The 16,665-nt window shown below is 45.1% G+C and overlaps 1 protein-coding gene across 1 annotated transcript in view; it reads right to left on the minus strand.

Annotated features, from left to right (window-relative positions):
* The window catches only part of TLR3 (toll like receptor 3), a 52,817-nt gene extending 40,047 nt beyond the window's left edge, over positions 1 to 12,770 (minus strand). The window contains exon 1 of the mRNA XM_089669586.1: positions 12,639 to 12,770. The gene's annotated coding sequence lies outside the window, so the exon portion shown is untranslated. The remainder of the gene's footprint in view (positions 1 to 12,638) is intronic.
* Positions 12,771 to 16,665: the final 3,895 nt, after the last annotated feature.

Raw genomic sequence — 16,665 nt, forward strand, 5'->3', positions numbered from 1 at the left:
TGATCCCAAAACATCACGAGTTCACAAGGGCATATACCAAGTTACTGAAGGTGGACCAAAGGCTATTGAGATTTGTGGAGCTATTTGTACCCTGGAGAGGAGCATGCAGGATCCTGAGTGATCCATAAGGCGTTGTGGCCCCTGTGGGTCGCAGGGGGAAGTTGAGCGGGCATGCCTGCTATTTAGGATTATTTCTCACCACCTGCACCAACACAGGAGCATGGTTTTGAAGAATTGTGGGTGCTATCTCATATGTGAAATCACTGGTTGCTGTGGACATTTGCAATTATATCACCTATATATAGTGACTTATATCCCTGTATAGAGAATCACTGTGTGCCACTTATTATTTTGAATTATCACTTGAATATTTTGTTTTGATATATATTTCACTAATCACCTACACATATCACCTGTATTAGATCTGTATATAATTGTGCAATACTATCATATATTGTGTCTAAAAGGTATTAGTCCATTTATAGCGCTACATCAGTATCATACTAATTTATCTATTTGTCTAGCTTAAGGGGAGGATTGGATGTTAGCAGCTGTCCTTTATCCATAGTAGGCATAGCAGCGCAGGAGGATATATTAAATATTATAGTTAGACCTCAACTATGAGAGACAAAATGAGAAAAAAAATCCAGACAATCACATTGGCTGATTTGGAAAGAACTTATTTGCAAATTATGGTGGAAAATAAGTATTTGGTCAATATCAAAAGTTCATCTCAATACTTTGTTATATATCCTTTGTTGGCAATGACAGAGGTCAAATGTTTCCTGTAAGTCTATACAAGGTTGGCACACACTGTCGCTGGTATGTTGGCCCACTCCTCCATGCAGATCTCCTCTAGAGCAGTGATGTTTTGGGGCTGTCGCTGGGCAACACGGACTTTCAACTCCCTCCAAAGGTTTTCTATGGGGTTGAGATCTGGAAACTGGCTAGGCCACTCCAGGACCTTGAAATGCTTCTTACGAAGCCCCTCCTTCATTGCCCGGGCAGTATGTTTGGGATTATTGTCATGTTGGAAGACCCAGCCACGTTTCATCTTCAATGCCCTTGCTGATGGAAGGAGGTTTGCACTCAAAATCTCACGATACATGGCCCCATTCATTCTGTCCTGTACATGGATCAGTCGTCCTGGTCCCTTTGCGGAGAAACAGCCCCAAAGCATGATGTTGCCTCCCCCATGATTTACAGTAGGTATGGTGTTCTTTGGATGCAACTCAGAATTCTCTCTCCTCCAAACACGACGAGTTGTGTTTCTACCAAACAGTTCTATTTTGGTTTCATCTGACCATATGACATTCTCCCAATCCTCTTCTGGATCATCCAAATGCTCTCTAGCAAACTTCAGACTGATCGACTGATCCATGTACAGGACAGAATGAACATGTACAACTAGTGAATGACCTGCAGAGAGCTGGGACCAACGTAACAAAGGAGGGGATGGTGTACATTACAAAGGGGGAAGGAACATGTGACAGAACAATAACAATACAATGCAAAACATGAGGGGATCGAGGGCCCTGCTCTTTTGAGCTTACAATCTAGGAGGGAGGGGATGGTGGCACAGGAGGAGATAGCTGTGGCGGATGGGGTGGTAGGAAGAGTGGAGGAGGTTGGCAAGTTAGCAGGGGGTGGGGTAGGCTTCCCTGAAGAGGTGGGTTTTCAGGGTGCGCCTAAAGGAGAGGAGAGTAGGTGAGTAGTAATCTGATGGGTTGGGGCAGGGAGTTCCAGAGGATGGGTGACACCCTGGAGAAGTCCTGGAGGCGGGCATGGGAGGAGGAGACCAGGGAACTAGAGAGAAGGAGGTCTTGTGAGAAGCGGAGTGTGCGTGCTGGGTGGTACTTGGATATTAGGTCAGTGATCTAGTTCGGGGTAGTATGGTGGACGGCTTTGTACGTCAGTGTTAGGATTTTGAATTTGATCCGTTGCGCAATCGGAAGCCAGTGGAGGGATTGGCAGAGGGGGGTGTCGGAAATGGAGCGGTTGGAAAGGTGAATGAGTCTGGCAGCCGTATTCAGGATCGACTGAAGCGGGGATAGCCTGTGGTGAGGCAGGCCAGTAAGGAGGGAGTTGCAGTATTTGAGTCGTGATATGATGAGGGAGTGGATGAGCTGTTTAGTGGTTTCTGGGGTTAGGAACGTGCGTATTTTGGCGGTGTTGCAGAGGTGGAGTCTGCACGAGCTTGTTAAAGATTGGACTTGGGGCTGGAAGGATAGGTTGGAGTCCAGAATGACACCAAGTACTCTGGCCTGCGGGGCGGGTTTGATGGTGGCGTTGTTGGATGTGATGGAGAAGTCAATGAAGGGTGGTGTCCGGGCTGGGGGGAAGACAAGAAACTCGGTTTTGGAGAGGTTCAGTTTAAGGAAGTGGAGCGACATCCAGTCTGATATGTCGCTCAGTAGGTGTGTGATTCGGGCGGAGACTGAGGTGGTGAGGTGGGGGGTTGAGAGATAGATTTGTGTGTTGTTGGCATATAGGTGGTAGTTGAAGCCGTGAGAGTGTATGAGTTGGCCAAGGGAGGGAGTGTAGATGGAGAAGAGAAGGGGCCCGAGGACAGAGCCTTGAGGGACCCCAACAGAGAGGGGGAGTGAGTGGGAGGTGGTAGCATTATAGGTAACGCTGAAAGAGCGTTGTGACAGGTAGGATGAGAGCCAGGAGAGAGCAGAATCTCTGAGGCCAAGGGAGTGTAGTTTTTTGAGGAGGAGGGGGTGGTTGACTGTGTCGAAGGCCGCAGAGAGGTCAAGGAGTAGGAGCACTGAATAGTGGCCATTAGCTTTGGCGGTTAGCAGGTCGTTGGAGAGTTTAAGGTAGTTTCGGTGGAGTGTAGGGGACGGAAGCCGGACTGTAGGGGATCGAGGAGGTTGTTGTCACTGAGGTGGGAGCTTAGGCGGGTGTAGACTAGGCGCTTGAGGAGTTTGGATGTAAATGGGAGCAGGGAGATGGGTCTGAGGTTGTTCGGGTCATTGGGGTCCAGGGAGGGCTTTTTAAGTATGGGGGTGATGTGTGCATGTTTCAGAGGGGAGGGGAAAGTGTCGGAGGAGAGGGAGAGATTAAAGATGTGGGTGAGGGAGCGTAGGATGGAGGGGGAGGGAGGTCGTAGGAGTTCTGAGGGGATAGGGTCGAGGGGGCAGGTGGTGAGGCGGGCATCAGAGAGGATCTTGGAGACTTCCTCGATGGTAGTAAGGTCAAAGGTGTGGAGTGTTGGGGGGGCTTCAGTATGAGGAATGTAGGGTGGGGTGGAAGTGGAGGTCAGAGCAGTGGTGGGGCCGTGGGAGAGGGGTGATGAGGGGGTAGCTGAGTGAGGGGGAACGGGGTTGGAGGGAGTTTGAGCAGCGACGAACTCCCTGCGGGTTATGTCGAGGGAGAGAAGGGATGAGGGGGTAGCTGTGTGAGAGGGGGCGGGTTGAGAGGGTGTGTGAGTTGCAGCGATGTCCATGCGAATTGTGTCAATCTTGTTTTTGAAGTGATTGGAAATCTCAAGGGCAGTGAGTGAGGTGCTGGGTGGAGGTGGGGGTGGCGAGAGTAGAGAGTTGATGGTGGAGAAGAGTCGGCGAGGATTGGAGGAGACGGCCTTGATGAGGGTCAGGAAGAAGGCTTGTTTGGCTGCGTGGAGGGAGGAGGTGTAGGTGTGAAAGGCAGATTTGTAGCGGGTGAAGGCTTGTTGGGATTTGGTTTTGCGCCATAGTCGCTCCAGGGCACAACTGTGTCATTTGAGGGTTTTAATGTATCAGTCTGCCAGGGCTGGAGCGGTCGGGGTCTGATGTTGCGTATGGTTAAAGGCGCTAGTGAGTCAAGGGCTGTTGACAGCGCGTTGTTGTAGGCCGTCATAGCCAAGTCGGGGCAGGACAGGGGAAGGATGCTGTCGTGGAGTTGATCAGCTGCAGAGTGGAGGGGGGCAGGGTTAAGGTTGCGGAGGTTACGGCTGGTAGTAGTGTGACATTTGGAGGGGTAGGCGTTTGAGGACGAGGAGATAGAAAAGGTAATCAGGTTGTGGTCAGAGAGAGGGAAGGGGGTGTTAGTAAGGTTGTGGGGAGGGTAGGGGTTGGAGAAGACAAGATCAAGGATATTACCATCGGAGTGGGTGGTGGATTGTATGCACTGTGCAAGTGCAAAGGAGGAGGTTAAGTGGAGGAGATGGGATGTGGCCGGGTTGGCAAGGTTGACAGGGATGTTGAAATCCCCAAGGATGATGGTGGGTAGCTCAGAGGAGAGGAAGAAGGGTAGCCAGGAGGAAAAGTCATCCAGGAAGCGGGATATGGATCCAGGAGGCCGGTATATCACAGCAATCTTCAGGGGGGTTGGGGAGAATAGTCGGACGCAGTGGGCCTCGAAGGAGGAGAAGGATAGAGAGGGGGGGTTTGGGAGGACTCGGAAGGTGATCTGCGGTGACAGGAGCAGACCAACCCCACCACTTTTACGACCGTTGGGCCTAGGTGAGTGGGTCCAGGTGAGACCTCCGTAGGAGAGTGCAGCAGGGGAGGTAGAGTCAGTGGCCTGGATCCAGGTTTCCGTAATCGCTAGGAGGTTGAGGGAGCGGGAAACAAAGAGGTCGTGGATGGCGGTAAGCTTGTTGCACACCAATCGGGCGTTCAGGAGTGCACATGAAAACGGGGGGGGGGGGGAGATTTTAGGGAGCAGGGGGACAGATACTAAGTTACAGGGGTTGCGGCGGGACGTGGAGGTGGGAGGGTGTTTTGTGGGTGAGGGAGGTGGTGGAGGGCCAGGATTCGAGGAGATGTCCCCCGCGGTTAGGAGGAGGAGAAGGGTGAGAATGGTGGCATGGGAGTGGGATGTGCAGGAGCGTGAGAAACTACTAGTGGAGGTGTTCGGGTCAGTGGGAGAGTGCAGTAATAGGAGGAGGTGGTGGGTGCCGTAGAGGGGTGAAGGAAGTAGTGGGGACACAATATACAATTGTTTGGGAGGAGCAGAGGGATATAGTGAATGGACTTTGGGAACGGAAGAGAGGAAAATGAGAAGGAGTGGAAGAGGCATTTTGAGGAGGTGCCCGGGAGGGCAGGAGTGATGGGAGGCTTGGTTGTCGACAGTCCAGCGGGCAGAGGCGAATCTCGTCGATATGTCTTCTGGTGGCTGGAGTTTAGGGGAGAAGGGGGAGGGGATCAGGTGTGGATGGACGGTATGCTCTTTTACTCTTTTTGCTAGGGTTCTTTTTGTCCTGTCGATGTACTGTAACCTGCATGGACATGATATGGCATATACCACCCCTTCCGTCTGACATGTTATACAATCCTTTATGTCATATTGTTTGTCAGTAACACAAGATAAAGATTTTTTCCTTTTCTTGTTGCATTTGGACCTATTACAAGTATAACATTTACCGCATGCATAAAAACCATTTATATCAAAACAATTTAATGTATTCTTTCTGGGGGGGGGTCAACAACATTATGTACTATCCTGTGCAGAGTTTAGGGGCTCTACGGTATATAAATTTAGTCCGGTCAGGCAACACAGTTTTAAGGTGCTTATCATTCCTAAGGATTTGCCAGTGTTTAATAAAGATTTGTTCCACTAATCTGTTGTTTTTTGTAATCCAATATCACTGGTAGTTTGAAATTATTTACAATATGTGGTTCTTTGTTTTTGATTAAAATTTGTCTCTCCTGTTTGTTGATTCTTTGTATCCTTTATCTATAAACAGTTTTCCTATATGTTTAGTCTGAAGGTCATAATCCTTTTGCTGTGTACAGTTTGTTTTAATCTTTAATAGTTGGCCTTTAGGGATATTCATTAGCCATGATTTATGGTGGCAGCTGTTTCTATCAGTAACTTTAAAATACGTACGAGTATGTAATTCCCTCAAATGTTTATAAAGTTCCATATCTAGAAAATCATTTTTTTTCTGTGCTGATTTTCCAAGTTAGTATTTTATTTTTGGTGTTATTATTAAGCCCTGATGTAAAATTGGTGAGATGATATATGTCGCCCTTCCAGACTACTATAATATCATCTATGAATCTGGAGCAGGGGCGGACTGACCATTTGGAAACTCGGGCACTGCCTGAGGGCCCGGGGTCAGTAGGGGGCCCCATGAGATGCCCCTGGTATCTTTTCCATAGGCTTTTTTTTAGTTTGGGCAAGGACACAGGGGCCCCATGATCCCCTAATGCTCGGGGCCCCATGAGTTGTCAGTCCGCCTCTGATCTGGAGTTTTGTACTAGATGTTCTGATGGATGTTTGTATATCTTCTCCTTCCATTTGGCCATAAATAGGTTGACAATACTAGGTGCGAACTTAGCGCCCACCGTCACCCCTTTGACCTGTTTGTAAAATGTATCCTGATACCAAAAGTAATTATGGTTTAGACAAAATTCTAGACACTTAAGGATGAATTTTTTCTGGTGTTTGCACAAGGTTTGATTTTTATATAAAGCTCTCTTGGCAGCATCAATAGCATCTGAGCAATCTGTTACAGTATAAATGGACCCCACATCCCCCGTAGCGGATGTCAAGGCGTGTACATCTGTTAGGGTATTTAACATCTGTAAAAGATGCTTAGTGTCACGATCAGGTGTCAGGCTCAGAGACCAGTTGCTATAGCAGTGGAAAGGCTCACACCAAAACCAGCAGGATAGGTACACAGGCAGGTCACCATGGCAGAGGAGTGGGCTCACCTGATGTGCGGAGTCTAAGTACTAAGTGGTGTTCACCAGAGCTCCTGATGGTGGAGATGGATTTTGCTGCATGATAGCACCAGGTCGTGGTCCTCAGGATCACCCCACCAGGAGGTGAGCAAGTGGAGGTCCAGTAGCGTATTAAGCAGATAGTGATCAAACAGAAGCATAGTCAGTAAACAAGCCAAGGTTGGTAGTGAGCAGTCGCAGGTTGGGATCAGGCAGAAGCGTAGTCGAGAACAAGCCAAGGGTCAATAACGAGTGGTAGCAAAATATGGATGACAGCAGAGAAGGCAAGGAGCGAGATACTGGCTTGAGAGCACAATCATCTGGCAAACAGGAAGTGCAGAGACATGGCCTGTATCAGGAAGTTCATGGGAGGAGCAAGGGGTTCAAGGTTCATGACAAACAAGGTGAAGGCAGGATCATTCAAATAATTGTCAAGGGTGCTGTCCAGCATTCCAGGTGGCTCAGCAAGAAGAAACATTGCCACTCACCGTAGAAGGCCCAGGTTCGGACCCAGGCTCTGACACTTAGTATAGAAGTGTCAGAGCCTGGCCGTTTATTTGCAGTGGCCAGGTGGAAGCTTCGCCATTCTTTGTGGATGTTCAGGAACGTCCTTCAGAACTTGCGCATGCGGCCTCATGTCCACGCAGCTGCAAGCTCTCGGTGTGCCTCTGTACCTTGGACACAGTGCAACACTGCTCTGCAGAAGGGATCTCTGATTGGCCCTTCTGATCACAGGATGGCTGTGTCCAATCACAGCTGTCATGTGATATCAACAAAGCCACCATTAAGTTGAACTGCTCTCGCGAGTGAGGAGAAGCAGAGCCGATCTGTTACACACAAACACATCGCCCACACATCACCCTGTCACAATACCAGTGATTCACATCTGTCACAGTACCTGTGAGCCACATCTGTAACAGTACCCGTGATCCACATCTGTCACAGTACCAGTGATCCACATCTGTTACACAGTATCAGTGATCCACATCCGTCATGGTGTACCAGTGGTCATCCACATCTTTACCAGTGATCCACATCTGTACCAGTGATCCACATCTGTCATGGTGTACCAGTGCTCATCCACTTCTGTACAAGTGATCAACATCTGTCACCGTGTATTAGTGTCAAATCAACATCTGTACTAGTGATAAACATCTGTTCCAGTGAACATCAAAATGTCTGAAAAACTATACACCAGCAAGGAGGCTTTCCAGATACTGAGTATGATGGACGAGAGTAGCGAGGAACTCTCTTTGTCAGACTCAAATTCTGAGTATGAACCAATTGAAAGCAGTGGGTCAGCAACAGATTCTGAGGAGGAGAGAGTCCAAACAAAGAGGTTCAGAAGATCTGAGGAGGAGCAGGCATCCACCAGTAGTGCAGTTGCGAGTACAAGCAGCACAGCACTCCCAGAAGATAGCAGGTATCCAAGGGTAATTCCATTGTCCCGTTGCTCCATGGCCTTCAAGTTTGTTATAGATAGTCAGGAGATGAGATGTGTAATTTATGCCTCCAGAACACCTGTAGGTCTTACTTGGATGTTGGGCCTCTGTATGTGGCCAGGCTGTGCAAAAGTCTTACACATGTGGTATCCCCATACTCAGAATGAGTAGCAGAATGTATTTTGGGGTGTAATTTTTGGTATGTACATGCTATGTGTTAGAAATATATTAGAAATGGACAACTTTGTGTAAAAAAAAATACATTTTCATTTTCTTTCCACATTTTCTGAAAACCTGTGGAAAAAAACGACATGTTCAAAAGACTCATTATGCCTCATAGAATATACATTGGGGTGTTTGCTTTCCAAAATTGGGTCATTTTGTGGGTATTTCCATTGTCCTGGTGCTCCAGGGCCTTCAAAATGTGATGGGTAGTCAGGAAATGAGATGTGTAATTTATGCCTTCAGAACGTCTGTAGGTCCTACTTGGATGTTGGGCCTCTGTATGTGGCCAGGCTGTGGAAAAGTCTTACAAATGTGGCATCCCCATACTCAGGAGGAGCAGCAGGATATGTTTTGAGGTGAAGCTGCAAGTATGAATATGCTGTGTGAAAGGAATAACCTGTTAATAGAACAGTTGTGTGAAAAAAATACATTTTATTTACTTTCTTCATTTTCCAAAGAATTGTGGGAAAAAAATTACAGGTTCAAAAAACTCCCCATGCTTCTTACTAAATACCTTGGAATGTCTACTTTCCAAAAAGGAGTCATTTGGGGGGTATTTTTTACTGCCCTGGCTTGTTAGTGTCTCAAGAAATGAGCCATCAGTACATCAAGTCTGATCAGGTGTGTTCAATTTTGAATGATTGGTACCATAGCTTGTAGACTCTATAACTTCCACACAGACCAAATAATACACACTGATTGGGATTTTATAATAGAAACGAAGAAAAATGTTTCAAATTTTTTGGTCTTTTTTTAATTTACAGTGCAAAAAATAAAAAACCCCAGTGCTAATTAATACCACAAAAAGAAAACTCTATTTGTGTGAAAAAAAGGACCAAAATTTAATTTGGGTACAGTGTTGCATGAGTGAGTAATTTTTATTCAAAGTGTGAGAGAGCTGAAAGCTGGTCTGAGCAGGAAGGGGGTAAAAGATGTTTAAGATACGCTCTAGTTTTCTGAACCAATGGTTGTAAATATTGGTCCCCAGGTGTTCATGCACTGATCCAACACCATTGACTATTGGGCGTCCTGGAGGGGTAGTTTTTTCCTTATGGATTTTTGTGATATATTATAGGGATCCTACAAGTAGTAGGTGTAAGATTCCTTCCTTGTTATTTAAGATCCTCTTTTATTGTTATTCAAGACCCTCTTTTACTAATTTCTGTAGTTCCTTTTTATATTTGACAGTGGGGTCCTGCGTTAGAATATGGTAGGTGTTCTTATCCCCCACAAGTCTATCCATTTCTTGAGTGTAGTATTCCTTAGATAATACTACTATTCCCCCGCCTTTATCTGCTGGCCTTACAATCACATCACGTCTCTCCTCAATACTTTTAATGCCCCTCCTGATGTAATTGGGGTCCCTTGATGTATTGATTCTAATATTTTCTAGGTCTTCACATACCATTCTATTAAAAACGTCCACATATTTTTTGTCTTTAATTTGGGGATTGAATTAAACGTTTTTTTCAAATTACTGTGTATAATTTTAGTGTTAACCATTCCACTGTTGTTATCTACCCCTCTGGGGTTAGACAATCATATTTTTGTATGTTAATTTGTCTGATGAACTTTTGTAGACTGACATGAGTACCACATTTATTGATGTTTTTATTAGTGGTGAAATGTTTTTATTAGTGGTGAATTTTAAACCTTTGTTTAGGACTTTAATCTCCTAAGTGGTCAAATCTTTAGTACTGAGGTTGTACACACCCTCCCGTAATGTTCTTTTTCCTTTTGTACTCTTTCCTCCCCTACATCCTCTCTTCTTTCTCTGCTTGGTCCCTTTCATTCCTCTTGTTTGGGGTCCTGGTATGGATAATGGGTCCTGCCATTTTCTAAAAAAAATTCCTGTGTGGGAACTCTCTTTTATATTCCTCCCTCAATGGGGCATATCTATTTCTTAGAGGGATGGGGCTGCCATAATTGTATTGGTTATTCCAATATCCATTTCTATACTCCTACCTTGGATAGTTATATGGTCTCTGTGTTTGAACTGTGTTTTGCTCCCTTTCCATATATGGGCATGGTTCAACTTCTTGTTCCATAATACCATTGCTTGGTGTTCGCGGGTGGTGATCGTATTGATTATGTCTATCATTCTGATTTCTTTCTCTCTCTTTCTCCATCCATTTGGTCTCGGTGTTGGTTGTTGTATGTTAGTATCCTGTCTCTCCTTATATGTTGCTACTTTTGCTGGTGTTTCCTCTACCATGTCCTGTTGTTCATTAACCTTATTCTGCCATTTAAAAACTTGTTAATTTTTAAAATAAAAAGTATCCTTTTGGAATTTTTTTGCTTTTTTTTATTTTGGCCTCTATCTTTTTTATTCAAATATTTATTGAGTTCATTGGTAATGGTCGTATATTCCTGTGAATTTTTATAGGGCTCCATTTTTATTTTTAAGTTCTTAATCATGTCATTTATCATTTTCATTTTCCTTTCTTTCCTTTTTAAAGAAACTGTATGACTTCCAGACCCTTCTTGTTAAAAAATTGGAACCATTCCTTAGTGGACTCTGGGTCTGTGAGACCATCCATTATGGGTACGTCCCACCTCAACTGTCTGGGTACTATTTGTTCTTTAATATATCTGTCTGTGGTAACCATATCCCACCATAGATGGATCTTTTTTCCATTACATGTTTAAATTTGTTAACTATCTGGTCTGAGTCACATGTGATGGTGTTATTTTTATCAAATCATCATCCAGATTGATGGTACAATTTTCCACAAATGTAAATATATCATTATCCATGATTGTTGTTCTAGATGTTGGTGGATAAAATACTAGATAAATGACAAAAAACCTATGCGCAATCATTCCTGATGCAGTTATAATAAACTTAACAATGACAGTTCCAAATAAAAATTAACAAATCACAAAGCTGTTGTTACTGTGTCCCAATATGATCATACCACATATGTAGATATCAGATAACATTAAAACATGGGACAGCACTGCATAAAAGTTATAATAGTCCTCATACATGTCAAGTCCTTCTAGATTTCCATATAATGTGCTAATCCCATCCACGTGCACAAACAAATAGATGTGGATATCACCGCCTTGTGAGGAACCGCCACCTTCAGCCTCTCACCTTAATGATTAGACCAGGGGCGGACTGACCATTTGGAAACTCGGGCACTGCCCAAGGGCCCGGGGTCAGTAGGGGGCCCCATGAGATGCCCCTGGTACCTTTTTCATAGGCTTTTTTGAGTTTGGGCAAGGACACAGGGGCCCCATGATCCCCTATTGCCTGGGGGCCCCATGAGTTGTCAATCCGCCCCTGGATTAGACCTACTATGAGTTTGATCTAAATGTGCCTTTAACCCTTTATTTTTCCCTGGGTTATGGGGAATTTCTTTCAGATGGTCCACCGTATATACTCAAAATGAAGCACATAACATTCCACAAGCTTTCAACATGAATGCGGCACCTGGTGGGGACGCTGCTGGTAGTGTCTATAGCCTATGGTTAAAACGATCAGCTCCACCTGTGACAAGCACCCATTAAAAGTGCTGACCTGTTTCATTCATAGAATCTGTACTATGAGTTCCCACAATGAAAAGCACTCCATGGATGATAGGTGGATGAATGAAAGGTCCATTTCCTCCATTCAAAGAGTGCTTTTCATTTTGGAAAGTGATAGTACGGCTTCTGTGAACGAATCAGATGGGCAGAAAGGTCTATCATAATCAGCACTTCTGACAAAAGCCTGTGATAGGTTCTGCCACCTATATTAACCCTCACAGCACCGAAGGATTACAGCTGCAGAATTATCCAGGTGGCAGAAGAATGTAGATTTCAAGGAACAGATCAGCCAACAGCACACAGAACACCTGTCATTGATCTAAGTATTGTCCCTTTGCAGATTACAAAAAAACCCACTGAACATCAGCTTTAAAACTTTCTACAAAACTTACTGATCACACTTTCTGTGAGCTGTAGATGTGATATGTTTAACTGGGGTCCCATGGGAAATCTTAACTATTTCAAGAGACCCTCCAGGGTAAAAAGGTTGAGAACAGCTGCTCTAATCATTCGAAAACATGTTTTCTCTAACACCATTACTTAACGCTGAATATTACAAATGTGCCATCCTTATCTGATTCATGCAACACTTTGAAATACAGATCTGCAAGTTTTGATAGACATGGTTATATTTATTTCATCATCTATGCCAGTTCTGGGCAGACTTCCAACCATAGATAAAGTCAGTGAACTGCCAGGCTAGTTCAAAGTGCAATTCATTTCTAAACTGTAAAATGCAATTCAATTTATAAACTGTATAGATTGTGAAATGCAGACTTACAGATAGGTCCTGGATGTCGGAGTAATGTATTTTATTGCACTCTTCCTCATGGGTAAAGGATGCAAATTTCAAAATATAATACAGAGATCCCAGCATGTAGAGAAAGAAGAGTAGAGGTGGAGCTGCTGCGAATGGCTGAGATGACTCAGGCTCCAACCCTCCTTCTTGCTCAGGGAGTGGTTATGCACATTACAGTCTGTACAAGGTACATTGCAGCTGCTTGGAAACTAGTGGCAGTCAGATGAACATTTATTTGGCTTAGTCACAGCCGCCATAAAGATTACACAGCGCAGCTGCATAGAAGAAAAAACAAAGAAGAACACAAACAGGTTTATTCAGTAAGACAGTACAAAGAGCGAACATAACAATGTGTAGTATTCTTTACAACAGACACCATATTTCATAATACAGTTAAGCTAGATTTGCACTATCTTTCTGCATTTGGTTTAATAGAAACACAGGAGATATTATCTGGAAAGGCCTCATTCACACTGGCAAAGGCTGTTATGAAAGTAATGCAAAACTGCTTACATTTTATTTATTTCAGGTACTTACAATCTTTTTTTTCCCTTAACATTCTACAAATAATACCCCATAATGACAAGGTGAAAGAAGTTCATTTTGAAATATTTGCAATTTATTAACAAAAAAAACACATGTACATAAGTATAATTCACATCCTTTGCTCAATACTTTGTTGAAGCACCTTTAGCACCAAATACAGCCTCAAGTCATTTTGAGTATGATGCTACAAGCTTGGCACACCTATTTTTGGGCAATTTCTACCATTCTCCTTTGCAGTACCTCTCAAGCTCCATCAGGTTGGATGGGGAACATCGATGCACTGCCATTTTCAGATCTCTCCAGAAATGTTCAATCGGGTTCAAGTCTGGGCTCTGGCTGGGCCACTCCAGAACATTCACAGAGTTGGCCCGTAGCCAGTCCTTTGTTATGTGGGCTGTGTGCTTAGGGTCATTGTCCTGTTGATAGTTGAACCGTCGCTTCAGTCTAAGGTCCAGAGCGCTCTGGAACAGGTTTTCATCAAGGATGGCTCAGTACATTGCTGCATTCATCTTTATTTTGATCCTGACTAGTCTCCCTGTTCCACCCACTAAAAAAAATCTCCACAGCATGATGCTGCCACCACCATGCTTCACTGTAGGGATGGTATTGTCCAGGTGGTGAGAGGTGCCTGGTTTCCTCCAGACAAGACACTTGGCATTAAGGCCAAACAGTTCAATCTTTGTTTCATCAGACCAGAGAGTTTTGTTTCTCATGGTCTGATGAAACAGACCATGGCTGCCATTTTCCTTTTACTGAAGAGTGGCTTCCGTCTGGCCTCTCTACCAGACAGACACAGGGAGAACATGCAAACTCTAGGCAGGTGGTGTGGATTTGAACCAATGACCCTAGTACTGCCAGGCGGAAGTGCTAACCATTTAGCCACTGTGTTGCCCACTTACATAGGTCATTAGTAACTCTTCCTCTATACAAAGGTACTAATCATCATGAGGGTTGATTTACTAAAAGCAAATAGACTGTGCACTTTACAAAGCTTCACTTTGCAAAGAATACCCAATCACTTGCAAGGAAATTTTAAAAAAAGCAGCATTTTTGCTTGCACATGATTGAATGATGTAAGTCAGCAGAGCTTTTGTTCATTTATAAGCCCTGGAGCAACTGCACTTGCAGAATGCACAGTCTATTTGCTGTTAGTAAATCAACCATATAGTCGCCATCACAAGTGATGCATTTGCGCCATTGTTGAATCCAACTCTCAAATCCCCTTTAAAACACATTTAGGTGTGCACTTTTGTATCCACTTCTTTGAAGCCACTTTCACCTCATCCGTGTCATCAAATTGTTGTCTCTGAAGACTGTTCTTTATTGAACAGAAAAAGTGGAAGATGGAGGGTGCTTAACATGAGCTGTATGGTGGATGGAGGACCAGTGACCTGCTGAACTTGTCGGTCGTGTGATTTGTTGCCCAAGATATGTGTGGTCACTCATTGTCATGGTGAATGTGGATAATTTTCAGATTCTTATTTGGTCTCTTTTTCCTAATGGCTTCTCTAAGCTTCCTAAGTTTCTCAATATATCGCATGCTGGTGACAGTACAACCAAGCTACACAGAATCAAGGAAAATGGCATACTTGTCATCTCAAAAAACAGTCATCATGTATGTCTGGGCTGATCGTTCAATGGCTGGTGAACTTTTTAAGCCTTGGGGAAGGGATGTGACACCATTCTATTGACTAATTCTTCATTTCTGGATCGTCACCAGGTCAACAAAAAAATGCTTCTTCATTGGCTTTTAAATGCTTCCAGCAGATCATACCTACACCCTTCTTTTCTTTAAATCTGGTGTCAACTTCTGAGATACTGAGGGGCCGAAACTAGGGGGTGGGCAGAGGGGCATGTGCCCTGGGCACCGCATAAAGGGGGCACCACCAGGGGTGCTGCCTGCACCAGGTACCACTGCTCTAAGGGTGTTACTGCCACCAGATCACAGTCCAGCAAATACCGGGAAACAAATAGAAGGAACAAAACCACAAAGTGCACCAGCGCTAAATCACTCCACTCCTGCCTGGCCCATAGAAAAGCATTCCTGAGAATTGCTGCAGGTATAGTAATGGTAGCTGAAGCTTTGCTCAGGAATGCTTTTCTATGGGCCAGGTGGGAGAAGTGGAGTGAGGAGGCCCTGGACTGGGTGGGAGCAGAGGAGGCCCTGGACTGAGATGAGTGTAGAAGAGGCCCTGGACTAGTAAAGGGGGGTGAAAAAGACCCTGCATAAGGAGGGGGGGGGTGCAAAGGAGGCCCTGGACTTGAAAAGGAGGATTGGTGTGGCAAAGGACCTGGATTAGTAGGGCTGAGTGCAGAGGAGGCCCTAAACTTGGGGGGCTGCAGAGAAGGCCTGGACTGGAAGGAGGGTGCAGAGGAGGCCCTGGACTAGCAGAGGGGTGCAGAGGAGGCGCTGGACTAGCAGAGGCGTGAAGAGGAGGCCCTGTAATAGGAAAAGACAGTTGGTGTGGAAAAGGCCCTGGATTGGGGGGGTACTAAAGGAGACACTGGACCTGGTGAGGGGGTGCCTGAAGGTCCCATACTAGGAGAGGGGGGTCTGGAGGCCCTGCACTAGGATAGGTGGAGCGTGGAGGGCAGGCCTGGACTGGGACAAAAAATAAGCCCAGCATTTCAGATTGAGCAGCCCATTTTTTTTAATCCAAATTACAAAAAATTGTAACTACCACTTTCTCAATTTTTTAAGTTATATTTAGCCTATTTCGGTCGCTGTAATTTATCAATCATTTGGAATTATATAAGTATGTGATAATAAATGAAAAAATGAATGCTGGGCTATTACAGGCAGCTACCACTGAGCACGTTCATGTTCTGCAGTGAGGACAAAGGGAGGACAGGTCCCACAGGGCTCAAAGATTCTGGCTTGGTTAGTGTCACTCCCCAGAGACCCAGATGGCTTGCACCAGTCAGATACCTGCAGGTGAAAGCCACGTGTATGATATGTGCAATATAATTGCGTATTTTATGTCGCAGTTCTCACCCTCTCTGGAGCTCTCTGTGACATTAGACAGCTCCTAAAACCAGGGCCATCTTTAATATTGAATGAACCCTGGGAGATGAGCAAGAGAGAAGGGGGGTGAGAAAGGGGATAAGAGAGAGAGGGGATGGGGGGCATAAGAGAGATAGCAAGGATAAGAGAGAGGGGGGATGAGAGAGGGGGTGAGAGAAAGAGAGGGGGTGTGAGAGAGAGAAAGAGGGAATGAGAGAGAGAGGGGGTGATATGAGAGAGGGGGGATGAGAAAGGGGGTGATGAGAGAGAGGGGGGATGAGAGACAGAAAGGGGGTATGAGAGAAAGGGGGAATAAGAGAGAGAGGGGGGGTGAGCGAGGGGGGATGAGAGAGATGGGGGATGAGAAAGGGGGTGATGAGAGATAGGGGGTGAGAGACAGAAAGGGGGTATGAGAGAAAGGGGGGATAAGAGAGAGAGGGGGGATGAGCGAGGGGGGAT

This window comes from Staurois parvus, unplaced genomic scaffold (genome assembly GCF_062004578.1).
Source record: "Staurois parvus isolate SC_StPar_1 unplaced genomic scaffold, SC_StPar_1.0 ptg000080l, whole genome shotgun sequence".
In the NCBI taxonomy this organism is placed as follows: domain Eukaryota; kingdom Metazoa; phylum Chordata; class Amphibia; order Anura; family Ranidae; genus Staurois; species Staurois parvus.